Here is a 23,702-nt window from a genome sequence, read left to right as displayed (position 1 = left end):
TTGTAAACGGGGCCCTTGGCCAGAAGGGAAACCTGTTCCTGATTTAAAAGACACTTTAGATAGCATCGATAGGAGGAGATGGGCAGGCGCCAAGGCAAGAATTCACCCAACAATCTGAAAAACAACATGAAAACACCAGAACCCAATGATCTTACAACAGAAGGACTTGAACAACCTAACACAGAAGAAGTGGAAAAAAATTGACTTTATGAAAGCAAGAGAGTCCCTTAAACAACATGTAAAAAATGCCCTTTTAGAAATGGATGAGAAGTATAACAAAAAGTTTGAAGAAATGAGTAAATATGTAAATGATACCCTCAGAAACCAAGAAAAAATGATCAAACAGGTAATGGAAACAGTTCAAGAATTGAAAACTGAAATGGAAGCAAGGAAGAAAACACAAACTGAGGACCAACTGGATATGGAAAATCTAGGTCAACGAGCAGAGACTACAGAAACAAGCATAATCAATAGAATACAAGAGATAGAAGAAACAATCTCAGATTCTGAAGACAACATAGAGAAAATAAACACACTGATCAAAGAAAACAGCAAAACCAACAAATTCTCATCACAAAACATTCAGGAAATATGGGACACAATAAAAAGACCAAACCTAAGAATAATAGGGATAGAAGAAGGAGCAGAGTCACAGCTCAAAGGCCCAGAAAATATTTTTAACAAAATTATGGAAGAAAACTTTCCCAACATAAAGAAAGATATTCCTTTGAATATTCAAGAAGCATACAGAACACCAAACAGACTGGATCAAAAAAAAAAAAAAACCCTCACCATATTATAATCAAAACACAAAATATACACATTAAAGAAAGAATATTAAGAGCTGCTAAGGAAAAAGGGCAAGTAACTTATAAAGGTAAACCAATCAGACTTACACCTGACTTCTCTATGGAAACCATGAAAGCCAGAAGGTCCTGGATAGAGGTACTGCAGAAACTAAGAGACCATGGATGAAAACCCAAACTACTATACCCAGCCAAGCTATCATTCACTATCAATGGAGAAAACAAGACATTCCAGGATAAGATCAAATTTAAACAATATGTAGCCACAAATCCAGCCCTACAGAAAGTAATAGAAGGAAAATCACAACCCAAGGAATCCAACATTGCCAACACTGCCTACAATAACCCAGGCATCTAGCGACCCTTCACCAGCACAACTCAAAGAAGGGAGACACACAAACTCTACAACCAAAAACAATAGGAAAATAACCGGAGTAAACAACCACTGGTCATTAATATCACTTAATATTAATGGTCTCAATTCACCTATAAAAAGGCACAGGCTAAGAGATTGGATACGAAAACAGGATCCAACATTCTGCTGTTTGCAAGAAACACATCTCAACCACAAAGACAGGCATCTACTCAGAGTAAAGGGTTGGGAAAAGGTTTTTCAAGCAAATGGTCCTAAGAAAAAAGCAGGTGTGGCCATACTAATTTCTAACAAAACTGACTTCAAACTAAAATCAATCAGAAGAGATCGAGATGGACACTTTATAATCATAACAGGAACAATTCATTAGGATGAAGTCTCAATCTTGAATATCTACGCCCCTAACATAAAAGCACCCACTTATGTAAAAGAAATATTACTAAAACTCAAGGCAGACATCAAACCACACATACTAGTAGTAGGAGACTTCAACACACCTCTCTCACTAATGGACAGGTCAATCAGACAGAAACCTAGTAGAGAATTAAGAGAATTGTTGGAGGTAATGAAGCAAATGGACTTAACAGACATCTATAGAACACTCCACCCAAATAGGAAAGATTATACCTTCTCTGCAGCTCATGGAACCTTCTTGAAAATTGACCACATACTCGGAAACAAAGGAAACCTCCACAGATACAAAAAAAATCAGTGTCCATCTGTGTCTTATCAGATCACCACGGATTAAAGTTAGAAGGCAACAACAATGCAACTCCCAGAAAGCCGAAACTCATGGAAACTAAACAGTCAACTACTGAACCACACCTGGGTCAAGGAAGAAATTAAGAAAGAAATTAAACTCTTCCTTGAATTTAATGAAAATAAAGAGACAACATACTCAAACCTATGGGACATGATGAAAGCAGTGCTCAGAGGAAAGTTCATAGCACTAAGTGCCCACTTAAAGAAAATGGAAAAAGCATACATTGGGGACTTAACAGCACACCTGAAAACTCTAGGAAAAAAAGAAGCAGACGCACCCAGGAGGAGTAGAAGACTGGAAATAATCAAACTGAGGGTGGAAATCAACAAAATAGAAACACAGAAAACAGTTCAAAGAATCAATGAAACAAAAAGTTGGTTCTTAGGGAAAATCAACAGGATCGACAAACCCCTATCCAAACTAATTAAACGACAGAGAGAGAACACGCAAATAAATAAGATCAGAAATGAAAAGGGGGACGTAACCACAGACACAGAGGAAATTCAAAGAATCATTAGATCTTACTACAAAAGCCTGTATGCCACAAAACTGGAAAATGCAAAAGAAATGGACATTTTTTTGGATAAGTACCATATACCAAAGCTAAACCAAGAACAGGTGAATGATCTAAATAGACTGGTTAGTCGCGAAGAATTAGAAATGGTTATCAAAAATCTCCCTTCCAAAAAAAGCCCAGGACCAGATGGTTTCAATGCAGAATTCTACCAGAACTTCCAAGAAGAGCTAATACCTATACTTCTTAATGTATTTCACAATATAGAAACAGAAGAGTCATTGCCAAATTCCTTTTATGAAGCTACAGTTACCCTGATACCAAAACCACACAAAGACCCAACCAAGAAAGAGAATTACAGGCCTTTCTCACTCATGAACATTGACGCAAAAATTCTCAATAAAATACTGGCAAACCGAATCCAAGAACACATTAGAAAAGTTATCCATTATGATCAAGTAGGCTTCATCCCAGAGATGCAGGGCTGGTTCAACATACACAAATCTATCAATGTAATCCACCATATAAATAAACTGAAAGAAAAAACCATATGATCATTTCATTAGATGCTGAAAAAGCATTCGACAAAATTCAACACCCCTTTATGATGAAGGTCTTGGAGAGATTAAGGATACAAGGATCATACCTAAATATAATAAAAGTTATTTACAGCAAGCCGACAGCTAACATTAAATTAAATGGAGAAAAACTCAAAGCCATCCCACTAAAATCAGGAACACGACAAGGATGTCCACTCTCTCCATACCTCTTCAATATAGTGCTTGAAGTTCTAGCAATAGCAATAAGACAACATAAGGGGATCAAGGGGATTCGTATTGGAAAGGAAGAAGTTAAGCTTTCGTTATTTGCAGATGATATGATAGTATACATAACCGACCCCAAAAACTCTACCAAAGAACTCCTACAGCTGATAAACACCTTTGGTAATGTGGCAGGATACAAGATCAACTCCAAAAAATCAGTTGCCTTCCTATACACTAAGGATAAGGAAGCAGAGAGGGAAATCAGAGAAGCATCACCTTTCACGATAGCCACAAATAGCATAAAATATCTTGGAGTAACTCTGACCAAGGAAGTGAAAGATCTATTTAACAAGAACTTTAAGTCTTCGAAGAAAGAAATCAAAGAGGACACTAGAAAATGGAAGGATGTCCCTTGCTCTTGGATTGGGAGGATCAACATAGTAAAAATGGCAATTCTACCAAAAGCAATCTATAGATTCAACGCAATCCCCATCAAAATCCCATCAAAATTCTTCACAGATCTGGAAAAGACAATAATCAACTTTATATGGAAAAACAAAAAACCCAGGATAGCCAAAACAATCTTATACAATAAAAGATTGTCTGGAGGCATTACCATCCCTGACTTCAAACTCTATTACAGAGCTACAGTATTGAAAACAGCTTGGTATTGCCATAAAAACAGAGAAGTCGACCAATGGAATTGAATAGAAGACCCTGACTTTAACCCACAAACCTATGAACACTTGATTTTTGATAAAGGAGCTAAAAGTATACAATGGAAAAAAGAGAGCATCTTCAACAAATTATGCTGGCAAAACTGGATGTCAATCTGTAGAAGAATGAAAATAGATCCATATCTATCACCACGCACAAAACTCAAGTCCAAATGGATTAAAGACCTCAATATCAGTCTGAACACACTGAACCTGATAGAAGAGAAAGTGGGAAGTACTCTACAACACATGGGCACAGGAGACCACTTCCTACGTGTAACCCCAGCAACACAGACATTAAGGGCATCATTGAATAAATGGGACCTCCTGAGACTGAGAAGCTTCTGTAAAGCAAAGGACACTGTCACTAAGACAAAAAGGCAACCCACTGACTGGGAGAAGATCTTCACCAACCCCGCAACTGACAAAGGTCTGATCTCCAAAATATATAAAGAATTCAAGAAACTAGACTGTAAAAGGCTAATCAACCCAATTATAAAATGGGGCACTGAGCTGAACAGAGAATTCTCAACAGAAGAAGTTCAAATGGCCAAAAGACATTTAAGGTCATGCTCAACTTCCTTAGTGATCAGGGAAATGCAAATCAAGACAACTTTAAGATACCATCTTACACCTGTCAGAATGGCTAAAATCAAAAACACCAATGATAGCCTTTGCTGGAGAGGTTGTGGAGAAAGGGGTATACTCATTTATTGCTGGTGGGAATGCAAACTTGTGCAACTACTTTGGAAAGCAGTGTGGCGATTTCTCAGGAAAGTCGGAATCAACCTACCCCTGGACCCAGCAATACCACTCTTGGGAATACACCCAAGCAATGCCCTATCATACAACAAAAGTACATGCTCAACTATGTTCATAGCAGCATTGTTTGTAATAGCCAGAACCTGGAAACAACCTAGATGCCATTCAATGGAAGAATGGATGAAGAAAGTATGGAATATATACATATTAGAGTACTACTCAGCAGTAAAAAACAATGACTTCTTGAATTTTGCATGCAAATGGACAGAAATAGAAAACACTATCGTGAGTGAGGTAAGCCAGACCCAAAAAGAGGAACATGGGATGTACTCACTCATATTTGCTTTCTAGCCATAAACAAAGGACACTGAGCCTATAATTTGTGATCCTAGAGAAGCTAAATAAGAAGGTGACCCCAAAGAAAAACATATAGGCATCCTCCTGAATATTAACCTTCATCAGACGATGAAAGGAGACAGAGACAGAGATCCACATTGGAGCACCGGACTGAAATCTCAAGGTCCAAATCAGGAGCAGAAAGAGAGAGAGCACGAGCAAGGAACTCAGGACTGCGAGGGGTACACCCACACACTGAGACAATGGGGATGTTTTATCAGGAACTCACCAAGGCCAGCTGGCCTGGGTCTGAAAAAGCATGGTATAAAACCGGACTCACTGAACATAGCGGACAATGAGGACTACTGAGAACTCAAGAACAATGACAATGGGTTTTTGATCCTACTGCACTACTGGCTTTGTGGGAGCCTAGGCAGTTTGGATGCTCACCTTACTAGACCTGGATGGAGGTGGGTGGTCCTTGGACTTCCCACAGGGCAGGGAACCCTGATTGCTCTTCAGGCTGATGAGGGAAGGGGACTTGATTTGGGGAGGGGGAGGGAAATGGGAGGCGGTGGCAGGGAGGACACAGAAATCCTTAATAAATAAATTAATTAATTAAAAAAGCAAATGTAAATATTAGAAATGAGAAATTCAATGAACCAAATAAAAGCACAATGGAGAGCTTCACCCATAAACTCAACCAAGCAGAAAGAGAGGACACCAAAGATAAAAGGCACAGTCAATGAAATTCTGCACTTAAGCATCAATATAGAAAAAAAAATTTGAACAAGCACGGCCACAGCATCCAAGAACTCAGTACAATCAAGAGACCAACCCACAGGATAGAAGGAGGACTAAGATTAAAAACTAAAGGTGTAAATTTTCATTAAAGGAAACAATAACAGAAATGGACAAATAGAGCATCCAGACACAAAGGGCCTACAGAGTCCCAACTAGACATGATAAGAGTAGAACCTCTCCATAACACATTATTGTCAAGATTTGTAAAAAATATAAATTAAAGAAACACTGTTAAAAGATGAAAGGGAAATGCTAACAAACCTACAAAGGTAAACAGCCTAAGAGAACACCAGATTTTTTTTTTATCAAAAACCCTATAAGACAGAAAAGCATAATCTGTTTCAAACCGTCAAAGTAAGTTACTCCCAAACAATACTTATCATCCGGCAAAGTTATCTGTTAAAACTAGTGGAAAAATAAGGACATTTGAAGACAAATACAGGCGAAGGTAGTTCATGACCTCCAATCCAGTAATGCAGATAGTACTTAAAAAAATACTAGTATACATAGAGAAATAGGAACTATCAGCCATGTAGAGAGGAAAGATAAACAGAGGAGGCATGGGAAGTGTGCTAGATACTTTTTTGTCAACTTGACACAAGCAAAACACATCTAAGAGGGGGGAAGCTCAGTTAGGAAAATGTCTCCAAAAGATAGGGTTGTAGGCAAGTATGTAAGGCATTTTTATAATTAGTAATTGGTGTGGGAGAGTTAAGCCCATTGTGGGTGGTGCCACTCCTGGGCTGGTGGTCCTGGGGTCTATAAAAAAGCAGTCGAGCAAACTAGTAAGCAGCACCCCTCCATGGGTTCTGCATCAGCTCCTGCCACCAGGTTCCTGCCCTGTGTGAGTTCCTGTCCTCACTGCTTTTGATAATGAACTGTTATATGGAACTGTGAGTAGAATAAATCAATAAATAGATTTAAGGATATAAGTCACATGATCAACTCAATAAATGCTCTTGAGAAAGTTGAACATAATAATGATCAAGAACTAGGAATATAAGGAAAGACTCTTAATAAAGCTATCTGTCAGAGGCCATGGGAGTTGAAGCAGACCTCAGATGTCAACCCACTGGAGAAATGATTCTCTGATCGAGGAGAACCCCATCCAGGCAGGGCCTAGGGGACCACCCACTCTGTCACTCCTGTCTGTAATTTCACATGTGCAAAAGCAGCTATGGTGTCTCCCCAGTACCTGCACTTAGTGTGTAATCTCATGTGTATATGTAATGTCACGATTACATCTCCATTTTATGGGCACATATATCCATGGATGGTCAGGAAGATAATTTCTCATTAATCTGTATAATTCTGATATATCGAAGATATACTAGGCTATGCTTCATAACCAGATCTATTGTCCCACGAGGACTGTAAGATACGTAAAAGCCTGCTTTGTTCCTTTTATTCAGATTAGTACAAAAGAACAGTAATTTCTCTCCAATCTAAGACAAGCTACACACAATTAGCTCATTTTTACCTCAGAAAAAGTTCAAACTAGCTGAATGCTTCTGTAAATTAATCATAAGTTAAAGACTTTACAGATACGCACAAGGTCAGAGTCACAGATGTCTAACCAAGGTTATTAACACAAAGCAGCCTTAAAAACCATGCCAATTCTTTGCTTACCAAGCCTAGCTGATAAGACCTGACTCTCTGTACAGATCTCTCTGCAGCTTGTCTGCTGGGCACTGTGGCCCCAGCGTCTGGTCAGTCTTACACCAGAAACTTGAAACCCTGTGTTGCCATTGTAAACAGCTCTGTCCTTATCATTTACCCAAGTAACGTGCTATAACCAATGAGATGAAACTCTTATAACTTTTTTCTTATTGCCTCAAGCCTTTTGTAAAAAATATGTATTTAGGTGAACAAAAAGCAAGAGAGAACTGAAACAAAGGATAACTAGAAATAATTAGAATTTGGAAGAAAATTAGAGGACAGGAAAATAGATAAATGAAGAACATAACCCATACAGCATGTATGTGGATTTATTCCATACCCCTTAGAAAGAAAACCTTAAGTTCAGTTTTGCTATACTATGGAGCTCTTTCCAAACCCTGGGAGTAGCCTTGAGTGCTGGTTATTCAGGGCTACTAATAACTGTCTGACAAATCTTTAGCTGGTATCACACCAAATGGGAAAAGCTGGAAGTGTCTCCTCTTAGATAAGTGTGCCTCTCTCACTGCTCATCTTCAATACAGTGCTCAAAGTCTGAACTAGAGAAAGATGACAAGAGGAAGAAATACAAGGGATAGAAACAGGAAAATAAAAACCAGTACATCCCTGAATACAGATGACATGAGCCTTAAAAAACACTCACCAGAAAACTCTTAGACCAAACACACACTTTTAGGAAAGTAACAGAATGCACATTCAACATACAAAAATCAGAAGTGAGACAGCAAAATGGCCCAGTGGGTTAAAATGTTAGCTACCAAGCCGGACAACCTATATTCAACTCCTGGCACCCATATGGTGAAATCAGAGAGACAATTCCCATTAATTGTCCTCTGACCTCCACACACTCTGTAGCATGCACATGTACACACACATTAAATAAGTAAACAATGTAGTTTTTTTTTAAATAGCCTTTCTATATACCAATAAAGAAAACAAGAAATCAGGGTGGGGGAATGCTATTCATAGTGGCTTAAAAATAAAATATCCAGGACAAATCTAACTAACAAGGCACAGGACTTTTACAATGAAACCCTTAAGATACTGAAGGAAGAACTAAAGGTACTAGAAGATGTAAAGATCATTCATACACTTGGATTGGGAGAATTAATGTAAAAATTATTATATTACTACATATTTAACACAATGCTCATCAAAATTCCAATTGTGTTCTTCGTAAAAGTAAAATAGACAATCCAAATTAATATGATACCGACAAAAGACCTCAAATAGTTGAAGCACTCTTCAATAGAAAAGGTCATGCTGGAGGCATGCAATACTTGATCCCAAACTATCCTACAGAGCGATGAGAACAAAAATAACATGCCTGGAACAGACAGACCCAGACTAATAGGACAAGACAGAGAGCTCAGAACTTAACCACAGTACAGAGGATAAATCCAAGCTTGGCAGAAGAACACAGGCTGATGCACAGGCTAGGTGACTCAGAAGCAAATCCCAGTACATAGAATAAATCAAACACTGGATTTTCTAGAGATGCCCAAAGCACACTCTGGAGAAAAGTCAGCCTCTCCAACAAACTGTGCCAAGCAAACTGGAGAAGAAACTGGGTGCCTGGCTCTCATCCAGTGCAGCCTCAGTCCAGGGTGGGTCACGGACATTAATGTAAGACCTGAAATGTTTGAAAGTGATAAAGGAAAACAGAGAAAGCACTTCAAGATATCAGTAAGGGCAAGGATTTTCTGAAAGGGACTCACATAACATGGAGAATAATAGGGACTCAAATAACATGAAGAATAATCCCAAAACTGACAGACAGGATTACATGACGTTAAAAAGTTCCTGTACAGTAAACGCTCATGAAATAATCAGCGAAGTGAAGAGTCAGAGGATAAAATGGGAGAAAAACTTTTGCTAATGATACATCAGAGAAGTCGTATTTAAAGTACCTAAAGAACTATAAAAAATTAAATATCCCTCAACCCTACACTAAGCAACTAAAGAACACTAAGAAAAGGAGAAATAGTCTCCCCCAGGGAAGCGCACACCAATTGGTTATCCAATACCAAATGGTCAGCCCTGAACACATATGTACAAATAAGAGTGTACAGGCTGAGCGGGTTGTATTACTTGTATGTAACAACAATTCATGAAAAGAGAAAGCCATGATTGGAAAGAGAGCAAGGAGGCATGTATGGGAGGGTTTGGAGGGAGGGGAGGGAAGGGAGAGATTACTTAATTATGTTATAATCCCTCAAAATAAAATAATTTTTTAAAGATAAACTGTTTCTTTTGTTCCTATTTCATTTTTTTGATCTTTGTTTTTTGTTTGTTTGTTTTTGTTGTTTTGTTTTTGTTTTCCTTTTTTAGTTTTTCGAGACAGAGTTTCTATGTGTAACAGTCCTAGGTGTCCTGGAACTCGCTTTGTAGACCAGGCTGACCTCGAACTCACAGAGATCCACCTGCCTCTGCCTCCCAAGTGCTGGGATTAAACGCATGTGCCAGCACCACTAGTTGGTGTTGTTTTATTTTATTTAAGGTTTATTTATTTTTATTTTATGTGCATTGGTGTTTTGCCTCTGTGTGTGTGTGTGTGTGTGTGTGTGTGTGTGTGTGTGTTTGAGAGAGGGGGGGGGTGCCAGATCCCCCTGGAACTGGGATTAGACAGTTGTGAACTCCATGTAGGCACTGGGAATTGAACTCCAAGTCCTCTAGAGGAGCAATCAGTGCTCCTCTCAGTTGCTGAGCCATCTCTCCAGCCCAAACAGTATCTTTTTGTGTTTGTTTTGGTTTTGGTCATTTGAGACAGGATTTCTCTGTGTAGCCCTAGTTGTTCTAAAACTCACTCTTTAGATCTGGCTGGCCTCAAACTCAAAGATTTGCCTGCTTCTGCCTCCCAAGTGCTGGGACTAAAGATGTGCACCATCATGACTGACTCCAAATAAATTTTTTTTTTTAAAAATTAAATGCCAAAATCTCAACCAATAAGACAATTCTCAGAAGATGAAACACGAATGACCAATAACTATATAAAGAAAGTGTTCACCACTTTTAGCCAGCAGGGAAACACATCTTACCTCAGTCACAGTGACTGCTACCAAAAACAAGAACACCAAACCTTGCCAGGCGGTGGTGGCACACGCCTTTAATCCCAGCACTTGGGAGGCAGAGACAGGTGGATCTCTGTGAGTTCGATAACAGCCTGGTCTACAAGAGTTAGTTTCAGGACAGGCTCCAAAACCACAGAGAAACCCTGTCTCGAAAAAACAAAAAAAACAAAACAAAAAAAAAAACCCAAAAAACAAAAAAGAGCACCAAACCTGGTGGAATGTGGGCAAGAGCAGCCTGTATTCATTGATGGTAGGAATATAAATGATGCTGTCACCGTGTGTGGTAATTTGAATGTAATTAGCCCCCATAATCTCATAGGGAGTGGCACTATTAGGAGGTGTGGCCTTGTTGGTATTGTTGTGGAATATTAGTGAGTATTGTTTATGCTGTGGATCATTTGTTTAATGATGCAAAGATGTGTTGCATTTGTTTAACTCTGAAGCTGTGTTGCTTTGCCTGTCTACATCTGATGGTCTAATAGCAAGGCAGGAGAAAGGATAGGCAGAGCTGGAAGGCAGAGAGAATAAATAGGAGGAAAAGTCTGGGAAGAATGGATCGAGGAGAGAGAAAGGGAAGAGAAGAGAACATCAGAGGCTAGCCACCTGGTACACAGCCAGACATGGAGTAAGGAGGAAAGAAAAGATATACAGAAATAGAGAAAGGTAAAAGCTCAGAGGCAAAAGATAGAGGAGATGATTTAGGAAAGGCTGTCTAGAAACAAGCCACGTTAAAGTAACAATACATCTCCGTGCATTTATTTGGGAGCTGGGTAGCAGGCCCCCAAAGACTAAAGAGCCAAAAGAGTTAAAAACAAAACAAAACAAAACTGTAGGGTATGGCCTTGTTAAAGGAAGTGTGTCACTGTGGGGGTGGGCTTTGAGTTTTCCTATGCTCAGGATATCACCGAGTGTCTCGGTCGACTTCCTGTTGCCGGCGAGATGTAGCACTTGTTGCTACAGAGGCACCATGTCTGCCTGCTTGCCACCATGCTCCCCACCGTGATGATAATGGACTGAACCTCCGAAACTGTAAGTGAGCCACCCAACTAAATGTTTTCCTTGTAAGAACTGCCATGGCCATGGTGTCTCTTCACAGTAAGAAAAACAGTCAGACAGTATGGAAGTCAGGGTGGAGGTTCCCCCCCACACAAAAAAAACAAACAAACAAACAAAAAAACTAGAAAATAGAAGAATCCAGCTATGTCATTCCAAGTCAACAAGCCACAAAGGTGCTTACATAGCCATGTTCACTGCTGCAGAATCCACAGTAGCTGAGAAATGAGCCAGCCTAGATGTTAATCAGCAGATGCATGGGAATAGAATATGTGAGACGCACATACAATGGCATTTTGTAGCTGTAAAGGAAAGATTATTAAACAAAATAAGCAAGACTCATAACAAAATTATGCTTTCTTTTATATGTAGCACGTGTGTGTATGTGTGTGTCTGAGATAAAGTAGAAAGGGGACTATGGGAAAGAAGAGATCTTAAGGGAAGACTGACGGGGGAGAGGGAATAATACATGACAGAAAGCAGAAGGGAAGACTATTTGGGGGAAGGAAGAGGACCAATAGGAAGGAACAAAGAATGAATCAAAGCAAAATCCAGTGCCATCTACTTGTGAGATGCGAAAATGAACCTATTGTTTGAGGCGTTAGCCTTAAGAAAAGATCCAAGAGACAACTGGGCACATGCCTGAAATCCCTGCATGCAGGAGGCTGAACCAAGAGGACTGAGAGGCTAGCCTAGGTTGTGTAAAGAATGTAAAACTAGCCTGGTCTGCCTAATGAGATACTGGAAAGAGGGGCTGGGGAATGGGAAAGGGAGAGGGGAAAGGAAGGAGTAGGTGAAGAGGAGGGGAAAAAGAGAAAGAAGATTCTCAGCCCATGCTGTTTGACAGTTGGCTTGGACATGGTAGCTTCTAGCAGTTTTGAAGCAGCCAGGACGCCCACATTACCAGCCTTCCCTGTACTCTGCCATGGAAATGTGCAAGAAGGAAAGAATGAAGTCATGTATCAGTTACACTGTGTCTTTGTTGTCGGGTGGAGTTTTAGCACCAGAGTGTGTGGGGGCAAATAATCTAGAGGGGAAAGGGGTGCACAGAGCCCCTGGGACCAGGTGTTCTGGGTGGGGGCAGAGGAAGGCTCTAGATGTCCTTTCCAGCCCTCACTTTCGGGAAGCTGTAAGCAGAGCTCACCATAGCACCCCCCCACACACACACAGCTGTGAAGTTTTGCTTTTTTTTTCTCCTACACTGCAACCTCCTCTGCTTACCCCATCCCCCGCCACTTCCTGCTATCCTTCACCCCCAGTTTAAACCTGTTCTGTGAAGGGGTGGACCACTTGATGACAGAACTAAACCTGTTATCTTAATTCTCCGGTCTTCAAAGACACCATTGCTGCCCTCTTAAATGGCTCCTGCAATTGATTATAAGAAGGGCAAAAAGGGGGAAATGAGTGATTCAGTTCTGGAAACCAAGCTGGTGACCTTTTCTCGGTGGGCAGGGCAGCCAACTGCATGTGCCCACACACTCGGGTTTTTAAAAATCTGTTATTTAGAAGCAAACCAAAACACTGCCTAGCTAGCTGCCCATGAACCTAAGCCATTTGCAAAACTGGGCTCCTCAGAACTCTAGGCAACCCTTTGTTTAGCGCAGCAAAGAATATTTCTTAAGGTATATTTGAAAACTTGCCCTAACCTGAGACTCTGGAAGTGAAAAAAAATTAAAAATTAAAAGAAATAGTCACATGCTCTTGAAAACCTTGATTTTGAAGCTGATGTTGGCAAAAAGCAGACTGGAGAGTAGCTCAGAGGATAAAGGTCCTTGATGCCAAGCCCGAGTAACCCAGTTTGATCACTGGGACCCACACTTCCACATGCAGGCCACCACACATACACACACGCACTCTCACACACACAGACTCACTCACACACACCTAACATAAAAGAATTTAATGTAAAAAGGACGAGAACTTGCAGACTGGAGATGTCTCAGTGGTTAAGAGCACTTGTTGCTACTGCACAGGACCTGGGTTCAGTTCCCAGCACCCACTCGGTGGCTCACAATCATCCAGAACTCTAGTTCCAGGGGACTAAACACCCTCTCCTGGTCTCTGCAGGCACCAGGCATGCATAAGCACACAAGTGGACAAACCGCTCAGACATATAGGGTAAAATAAAGAAATAGTAAAGGAAAGAATTTTTTGACAAAAGCCGCTGAATGCTCCGTCACACAGCGCGGCTTCCTGGAGGGTGGTTCCCTGACACTACTGGGGAAGACTGGCTAGCATGGGTGGACAGAGTGGCTCCTAGGACATACTGTGTCCCTGATCTAGGATCCATTGTCACCGTTGTCCACTCCTGTGGATCTTCTGTAATAGAGCTTCTTCCTGGGCAGCTCAGTTGGCCATAATTTAGAGCAGCGACATCAGAAGGAGGAAGGGACTAGGGAATCATTCTCTGGGGCCAATGCCTCATTCGGTCTTCCAGTTTCTGCAAACTGACTGATGCCACCCCTTTCTCCTGGGAGGGGGAGGAACCAGAGCCAGACACAGAGTCGCATCTCTCTGACTCTTGACTTGGAGAGTCCTGGTTCAAATGCTTCCCGAATAGTCTGGGGGTAGTCCTCAGGTGACAAGCTATACGTGTTTCCCAGGCTCTTATTCTGAAGCCCCTGGTCCCCTCCATCTCTACTAGAGTCGCAGGACCCCAGATGGCATCTGGGGTCATCAGTGTCCACAGAAGGGCACAGGTGTTGACAGTGTTGCTCGAGGCAGTCAATGTGAGGGAGTGAACCTTGATGTGTGGTCCAGGCTGCTGTTGGCAGTGACCAGAGGATCAGTATCAGAGAAAGTTACATCGCATCCTAGTGACAGCTCTTTCTGCTAATCTTTCTTCCAGACTCTCATAGAGGGCATGAGTTAGCTAGACATTGCTATGGGATATGCAGAATCACCTTCTACAGCCGTGCCACTGGGACCATGAACCCAGTATGGAAGCCTAGTAGGCCTGCCCAGCCCCTCCTGTAATCAGGCTCCTGGCCAGTCTGCCTCCCGACCTATCAATATGGTTGGGGAAATAGTTTGGTGGAAGAGCACCTTCCTGGAAAGCACAGAGGCCATGGGTTTTATCTAAAGCACCACAAAAATAAAAATAAAGCTTATCATGTTCTATGCACAAAAACAGGATAAATGAAGACTTCTGTCTTTCTGAGATAGGGTTAACTATACTTTTGGAGCCTGGCTTAGTTAGCTTTTCTATTGATGTGATAATACACCATGGCCAAAATCAGCTCTGTGAGGAAAGCATTCATTTTATCTTGTAGCTTATAGTCTATCATCCAAGGAAGTCAAGGCAGGAACTCAAGGCCAGATCCTGGAGGCAGGGGATGATGCAGAGGCTAAGGAGGGAGTGTGGCTTACTGGCTTGCTCAGCCTGCTTCCTTCCTTCCTTCCTTCCTTCCTTCCTTCCTTCCTTCCTTCCTTCCTTCCTTCCTCCCTCTCTCCCTGCCTCCCTCCTTCCCTCCCTCCCTTCTTTATCTCTTTCTTTCTCTCTTTCTCTAAGATTTTTTTTATTATGTATACAGTGTTCTGCCTACATGTATGCCTACACGCCAAAAGAGGGCACCAGCTCTCATTACAGATGCTGTGAGCCACCATGTGGGTGCTGGAATTGAACACAGGTCTTCTGGAACAGCAGCCGGTGCTCTTAACCTCTGAGCCATCTCTCCCTCCCTCAGCCTGCTTTCTTTTAACATCCAGGACCACCTGCCCAGGGATGGCACCATCCACCGTGAGCTAGAGCTAGGCCCTATTATTAATCAAGCAATACTCCACAGATTTGCCCACAGGTCAGTCTTATGGAGGCCTTTTCTCAATTAAGAGTCCCTCCTCCAAGATATGTCTAGATTTGTGTCAAGTTGACAAAAGCCCACCAGCACAAACCTCAAGGTGCTGAGTGGAAGCCTTAGCCAGGATAGAGGCAGGCTAGGGTCCCAGCTGATGCCCTGTACCTCTCCATACAGGGAAATTTTCAGGGAAATGCTGAGGGTCAGGTGACTCTTCCAACACAGGGGGATGTTACAAGATGATTTAACTCCAGGTAATAAAAGCTTGGGTCGCTAATCAACACCACGGACCACCAGCAAGTCACAAGCATTAAGGTTCTTTAGATCCACTTGGAAAAACCATTTAGGTTTTGGGAAATCACTCACCGCCCTGCACATTTCCACATAAGTGGCCACCATGCCTGTGGCGCAAAGACCAGACTTTGAGAAACCAGGCCAGTCTCCAGGTTCACCATGCCACTCATTACGTCGGCAAGGAGCCAAGATTAGCCAAAGAGGTCACTGGGTGCGGTGTGAGCAAGATGCCCTTCCAACTCTAGCATCCGTTTCCCAAAAAGAAGCTCCTGTTAAAGGTACCACAAGCTGTCTTCACTGACGCCTCCAGCCCCAAGGTAAAAGAGGCACCCCTCTAAGCTTACAGGGTGCTAGAACTGAGGGGAGCCAGGTTTGCCTGACCCCAAAGCCTGGCCTCTGGTGACAGGATGCTGGTTTTGTGGCATAAGGGGAACAGTAAGGCCAGGTTCTTTGGCAACAGGAAACAAAAGTATCTCAAAGGACTGAGAGCCTATGATTAGGTCAGAGGATGCCCGAGCTTCATCACACTGGAAGATGACTGCACAACCTACTTGAGCAGCATCCGGAAGCAGACTGCATCATCCAGGGGCATCCAGGTTTTCGTCGGTATTGGGTATCTGTCTCACTGGAGCATGAGCCTCATGAAGCATATTTTTTTCTGTTATCCCTGGTGTTTAATACAGTACTGTCTTTTAAGAAACCTTTGTAAAATAAAGGAAGGAAAGAAGGAGGGAGGAAGGGAGAGAATAAAGAAGGGAGGAGGAGGAGGAGGAGGAAGGAAGGAAGGAAGGAGGAGGAAGGAAGGAAGGAAGGAAGGAAGGAAGGAAGGAAGGAAGGAAGGAAGAAAGGAAGGAAGAAAGGAAGGAAGAAAGGAAGGAAGAAAGGAAGGAGGGAAGGAAGTGTTTCGATGCTTTCTCTCTCCTTGGGGAGTGTGTGGAACCTGTCTTGCTCATATTCACCCACAAATGACAAGCACTGGAAGTCTGAACACCCCAGCCTCTAGCTGCTCTGCCTTTCAATCCACATCTCCACGAGCTGTCCTTGCTCCACCCCACAACCCCATCAGGGACCAGCATCATCAGGACAGGTCATCAGCAGACAGGAGCATCCGGAAGCTGAGTCGCCCCCCACATGTCCTGGCTGGCACCTGCTGTGGGCTTCCTCCTGCTTCCCCCTCAGAGAAACCGAGGTGGCACAAGAACACCTGCTGGCTTGAGCTTGTCACAGCTGCCAACTCACCCACACTCAGAGAAGCCTCAGAGACTCCCAGTGTGGCTGGGGGACCAGAAAATGCTCCTCGTGCCTTCCAGGCAGTAGAAAGGGGCAGGAAGATGACATCATTTAAATGAAGCAGCCTATAATTTTATGACCATATCCAGTACCTGTTCCCAGATTCACAGGAACCATGAGACCCCAGCCATCCTTCCAAACAGGCTTTCTTCCCCAGTGTCTTTGAGGGAGTCTCATCATCTACCATCAAGCCCCACAACTTCATGATTGCCAAGGGATGTTTTAGATTCCTCAGGAGCTCACAGGGTTGTCCCCCGGTGCTGTTGGTACCGCTGGCCTTGGAGGCCTCTCTCTGCAGGGCCACATGTAGCTCACTGCTGTCTGCCTTCCCTTTATGCTTACTTTATTCTAACAGGCATGCCTTTCCAACATTTAGTTTCCTGCCTCCCTTCCCAGCACTGCTCAGACACCTTCCCTTTGCTAGCGACCAGGCCTGCTCCTTCCCGGGGACTGGCTGTTCAGCAGGCCTAACCTCCCAGGCATGGTCACCTCCACCCATGCATTTGACCACTCAGACACGATGGAGGATTGAACGGCCTTCCCAAGCTATTCCCAAGCTGGGAATGGGAATTCGGATTTGAGAAAACTGCTGCAGATCATTGGCCACCTTCCCCACTGGGTGCAGGAATAGGTCCTGATCTGGATCTGGTTCTATTTGCAGGCATCATCCTAAAGTCATAGTTGACCTCAGGGAGCTTTGATTCAATGCAGTGCACTGCAAAGACACCCCTGAAATCAGTGTCAGAGTGATAAAGAGACTCGAATTCATTTTCTTGTCAGAATCTTTGCCCTGCCTGTGAGTGCAGCTGTGGGTCCTGGCCTGGGATGGCTACAAACCCCTGGAATTGGACAGCTGCCACGCAGCAGTTCCCGCTCCCTCCCAGGACTGTCTTGGAGCATCCCCTCAAAGCTGGTCTTGTGAGGAATGTGTAGTCAGGTGCTGGGGCTATTCAGAGGGTGAACCTGCTGGCATCCTCAGGCACATGCAGCTCTCTGTTGTGGAGAACTCGCTTTGTTGAGCTTCTAGCAGATGCCAAAGTGCAAGGCTGCAGTCTCTGGCAGAGAAGGGCACTGTCTGTCACAAACAATGGAGGTAGCCTTGGCATAGTGTAAAACGAGTTGACAGCAGCAGATGCCCGCATGTCCCGTCTCCATTTGTGCGCTGCCAAATCCAGGGAGCAGTCTGGAGTTTTGTGTTTGAATTAGGGAAAATGAACAGCAAAGGGCTGTGGTTGTCTCTTTGGGAAACAGTCACAAACTGGGGCACACTTAGCTCTGGCTGGTTGTAGCTTTAGGACCAATGAAATTACTAAAGGCAGTAGAACAGGGACTAGGGCTCAGCACTTGGCTGCAATCATGGCCAGATCAGTCACGTGGCCTGACAGGCCTGCGCTTCTTTCCCTATGTGTCTAACCAACCCTAGAGTGCTAGGCACTGGCCAGCAGCACCTGAATTGCTTCGGGATGCTACATCATATAGTTGGCTAGTTCAGGAAAATCAAGAAGGGCTGTACCTCTGTTGAGGTGGTGAGCCTGGTGTCATCACGCAGTTCGTAGGTTCCTGTCCTTTAGTTAACCTTGACCATACCTAAGAAAAGCCCACTTAGGTGGGTGTGCCCTTTGAAGATGCCCAGAGCCAAGCGTAGTAGTTGTATATAAAGGTGCCAAGCCAGCCAGTATCCCAGGGCCTCCGACTGTTCACTAGTAATTTGCATAGAGACACGGAAGGGACACTAGCCCACTCGAGCCTGTGGCTCTGGCAGGCCTTACTCTTCTCGCCATTCCCTTGGCCTTGCTAAACCCATTAGGTTACGTTCCTAAAGCTAGCCAGCAAGGCCTAATTCCTTATTTGGCCACTTCTTCCACCTGAGACTGACTGCCAAAGACCAGCAATCAAAAGACCCATTTGTCACACCTAATTAACATACCCAGTTACAATGAAACACCTCATCCTAACATGGGGTTTCCTAGTTTACCTTTATAAACTGCCATTTGCCTGTGGGCCACATCTGTCTCTTCTACACCCAGAGGCAGTCCTTTGACCCTCCAGGACAAATTTCCCTGCCCCTTTCCTTTGCCCCCTTCCCCTTCTCCCTCATCCCCTATCTCCTTTACTATCACAGCCTTGCCCATTCTAGCAGACTTCCCCTTTTTTCTTCTTAAGAATGACACCTGAAGATCATTTGCTGCTGTTTCCTGCCTGAGCAAGCAGTGACTTTAACTTTTCTCCCTTGCTTAGTGAAGGATCTCTCTGGGAAAACAGGTGTTTGGGTGTGGCTGGTGCCTAATCTGGGATCTGAAAAGGAACTCCCCCTCCCCCTGCACCGTTGCCCAATGCAGACACAACAAACACATCTACTCACTCCAGATAGGGAACCCACAACCGACCAAAATACAGATACCACCAAAGTCCAACTTGGTGAACCAATAAGTTTTATTGGGGTTAATTTCAGGAACGTTCATTTCAGATGAGGGGTTAGTTACAGAAATGATTCAGAGGCAGTTGGCTCACCAAGGCCCACCTGACATAGGTAACATCACACAAAACTGGGAACCTGGAGCACACGGCATAGCCTACAGGGAGCTTGTCAGGTTGGAGAGTGACCAGGTGCCTCCGTTGTTCAAAACCTCTTCAGGTAGCTCAGCTTCTTCTAGGCAGCTGATCTGGTCTCAGGGTCTTCTTTGCAGCTCAGTTTCCTTCCATCTGAGGTAGACTCTAAGCTTTTATTGTTTACTCTAGCAGGGAGAGACCCGGTAAATCTGGTCAGCTTCAGGGACATCCTGAAGTTATCTTGAATTGTTTACCTTCCTGCTCAAGAGTCTTCCCTGAAGAATGGAATGTTTCAACCTGGGAGGAAACTGTTCAAAATACTAACTCAACAGAAAAGTAGGGTAAAAGGTTCCAGAGAGGCAACCATTGAAGAGAAAACACAAATGTTCAATAAATACGTGGCAATGTATTCAGGTTCTCTGACCACCTGGAAACAGTGAGACCTAATCCTTGCAAAACTGAGGCGACTGAGGCTGTCAAGTGGTGGTACAAAGGGGCTGTCACATATAACTGGTAGGAATGGCCCAATGACACTGGAAGGCTGTTTGTGAGTCTCTGTCAGACCCTAGGGGCAAGCCCTTTGACCTTACCATCACATTTTTCAGAAGCCATACTAATGAAATAGCTGCAAGTTATAGATATGAATGGTTATTGCTGTCTTGCTTATAATGCTTTAAAAAAGATTTATTATGTATACAGTGTTTGGCCTGCATTTATGCCTACATAGTAAAAGAGAGCACTAGATCTTATTATAGATGGCTGTGAGTCACCAAGTGGTTGCTGGACATTGAACTCAGGACCTCTGGAAGAGCAGCCAGAGAGTGCTCTTAACTGCTGAGCCATCATAAGTGCCCCACTTGTAATGCTTTAAAAGAAAGGAAGGTAGAAGCCTGGTGCAGGGGAATCTCTCAGGAGTCTATGGAGACAAACCCAGCCTAGACTCCTACCAATAGTGAATAAGTAGCATGAACTAGCCATCTCCTGTGACCAGATTGGTACCTGGCCCAGTTGTCATCAGAGAGGCATCATCCAGCAACTGATGGAGGCAGATACTGAGAGCCACAGCCAAATGTTAGGAGTTCGGGAATCCTGTAGAGGAGGAGGAGAAAGGAATGTAGGAACCAGAGGGATCAAGGACACTGCAGGGGGAAAAAAAAGCTCACACAATCAACTAACCTGGGTTCATAGGGGCCAAAAAAGTCTGAACTGACAACCAGGGAGCCTGCATGAGACTGATCTAGGCAATTTGTATGTATAATACAGTTATGTAGCTTGATCCTCCTATGGGACTCCTAACAGCAGGAACAGGGGCTATCTCTGACTCTTTTACTGGTTTTTGGGACCCTACTTTTCAGACTGGGTCCACTTAATATATGGGGAGGTGCTTAGTCTTACTGCAACTTGATATGCCATGTTTTATTGATACTCACTGGAGACCTGCCCTTTCCTGGGTGGAGATGGAAGAAAGGGGAATTGAGGGATGGGAGGGGAAGTGGGGGAGAGGGACTGGGAGGGAAGGATGAGGAGAGGTTGCAGCTGGGATGTAAAACAAATAGATTAATTTTTAAAAAAGAAAAGAAAGGGAGAAAAAGAATGTAAATCCAAAGGGAAAGTGAGGGAGGAAAAAAGCAGAGAGGCAAAAAACGGGAAGAAGGAAGGGTGTGAGGAGGAATGTGCCCAACACGCCATGTATGCACGTAAAAAAGCTTCAATAGACAAAACAACAAAGGAAAGGTAAAAGGGATGGACGGGTGAAGGGGGAGAAGCTGTCTGCTTATGAATAGTAAGATGGCTAGGAAGTAGTGGGCCTGTGGGTGCAGGGAGAGCTCCAGGCTCTAACACAGCCACAATGCTGCTATCCACGGCCAGCTGGCGGGAATAAGCAGGGCACAGTCCTTGCAGAGTGGTGTTAAAACAACATCTATTTTCATCTTTCAAAGACAGGGTAGGCTAGAAATCCAGGAGGCTGCACATTCAGCTATGCCCAGCAGTTACATCTAGAGAGCCGAACTGTAAGAGGCAGGGCGTCCGTGCTTCTCTCTCTACTCCATGCACATGAGTCTGCGGGTTTGCATTTCTTTATTGTCATCTGTCTTCCCTGTTTCTAAGATGCTGTCAGCATGAGGCTGACCTAGGGGAGGCTGCAGCTGGAGGAGAGTCTGGAGGAAGACCAGAGGTGTCATGTGACATTTCCAGTGCCCATCCAATATCTCACGTAAAGATACAGCCCACAGATGCTGAACAGAGTCTGAGGCCTGAGCACAAGGACTGGATTGGAGATTCCCAGTAGAGGACACCGTCCCTTAGAACTTTCGAACAGTGAGGGGGCAGAGGTGCCCCATAAGATAGGGTGAGACTTAGAGCCAAGTGTAATGCACACCCAAGACCTGTGTTCCACTGTCCTTCCTATGGCTGAGTGTCTGTATGAATCCAAACAAGTTCAGGGTTCAGGTTGATTTTCCTATCCTAACATCTTGTTAAAGCTCCTCTGTCTTATTCTTGATCTTACTCTCTGATTTTTCTTCAAATCTGCCACTGTCTGGGGATAAATTTTTTATTGTTAGCTTTTAAAAAGACTTACTGTGTTTTGCCTACATATATGTGCACCCACTGTGTGCAGTGCCCACAGAGGTCATACCAGGGAGCTAGAACCCTTGTTCTATACTCTTGGTCTCTGGTTTACTCATTTGCACCCTGATCTGGATCATGCAGTCTAGTTGGAGACTGACTTGTTCTTGTTTCCCTGAGAACTTGATGGGAATCACTGAGCTCTATTTGGAGCTCTCTGATTTTTAAAGCAGCAGCAGCCTTATGCTTCCCTCTAGAATCAAACTTCCTCTATCCCAAAGGTTCTGATAACATGCTAGAGAATATTATTTTAAGGTGTGTTACTTTTGTTTATGCTCTGAAACACTTGTTTAATGATGCAAAGATGTGTTTGATTAAATAATATTCGCCTGCAGTCAGGAGGCTATGTTAGCACTAGTTGACAGGAAGTGGTGGGGAGGATCCAGGTGGAGAACAATTTTTAAGTGGGGGCGGGGAAAAGCATGAGAGCTTCTGGAGAGATGCAAGAGGAGAGGAGGGAGCTACTTGCTATTCAGCCTCTCTGAGGAGCAGAATTCCATCTCAACCTTTGAATTTTGAGTTCTTTAGAGGGACAGAGATTTAGATAAGTTCCCTTTGTAGCTCTGAAAAAGTTGGTGCCTGAGGAAACAGAATTCCCTTGGGCTGCGGCTCTTGTATTATAACCACTGCTGGTAGAAGCAGTCTCAGTGACTGATAAGACAACCCTGGCTTAAAAGGCAGCAACAATTTAAAGAAAAGGATAATAATTGGTGCCCCATATTGGGCGTCAAAATGTTGTTACTTGCTTTTATTTTTTTAGTGGGCCCACCACCTAACTCCTGAATGAATCACACATGGAGGCTTATTCTTAATTACACGTCCTTTTTTTTTTAAATATTTATTTATTATGTATACAGTAGTCTGTCTGTGTGTATGCCTGCAGGCTAGAAGAGGGCACCAGACCCCATTACAGATGGTTGTGAGCCACCATGTGGTTGCTGGGAATTGAACTCAGGACCTTTGGAAGAGCAGGCAATACTCTTAACCACTGAGCCATCTCTCCAGCCCCTTATTCTTAATTACAAATGCCTGGTCTTAGCTTGACTGGTCTTGCCAGCTTTTCTTAAATTATTCTGACTACCATTTGCCTCTGGCTTTTTCCTTTTCTTTTTCCTTTTCTTTACTTTCACTCTTAATCCATGGATGGCTGGGTGACTGAATGGCTGGCCCCTGATGTTCTCACTGCTCCTTCTCTTCCTCATTTCTCCTTCTATTTATACACTCTGCCTTCCAGCCCCACCTATTCCTCTCTCCTGCTTCACCATTAGCCGTTCAGCTCTTTATTAGACTATCATTTGTTTTAGACAGGCAAGGAATCACAGCTTCATGGCGTTAAATGAATGCAACATAAACAAAATAATATACCTTAAAATAATATTCCCCAACACTGGTATTTTCATTAATTCCAAAGATTTTTAAATTTCCTTCTTAGTTTATTCAAAGATACAGTGACCACTCAAAAATGCATTTGGGGGTGGGGACAACTTGACTCAGAGGATAAAGGTGC

Source organism: Chionomys nivalis, chromosome 1 (genome assembly GCF_950005125.1).
Source record: "Chionomys nivalis chromosome 1, mChiNiv1.1, whole genome shotgun sequence".
Classification (NCBI taxonomy): domain Eukaryota; kingdom Metazoa; phylum Chordata; class Mammalia; order Rodentia; family Cricetidae; genus Chionomys; species Chionomys nivalis.
Note: the sequence above shows the minus strand (reverse complement) of the source record.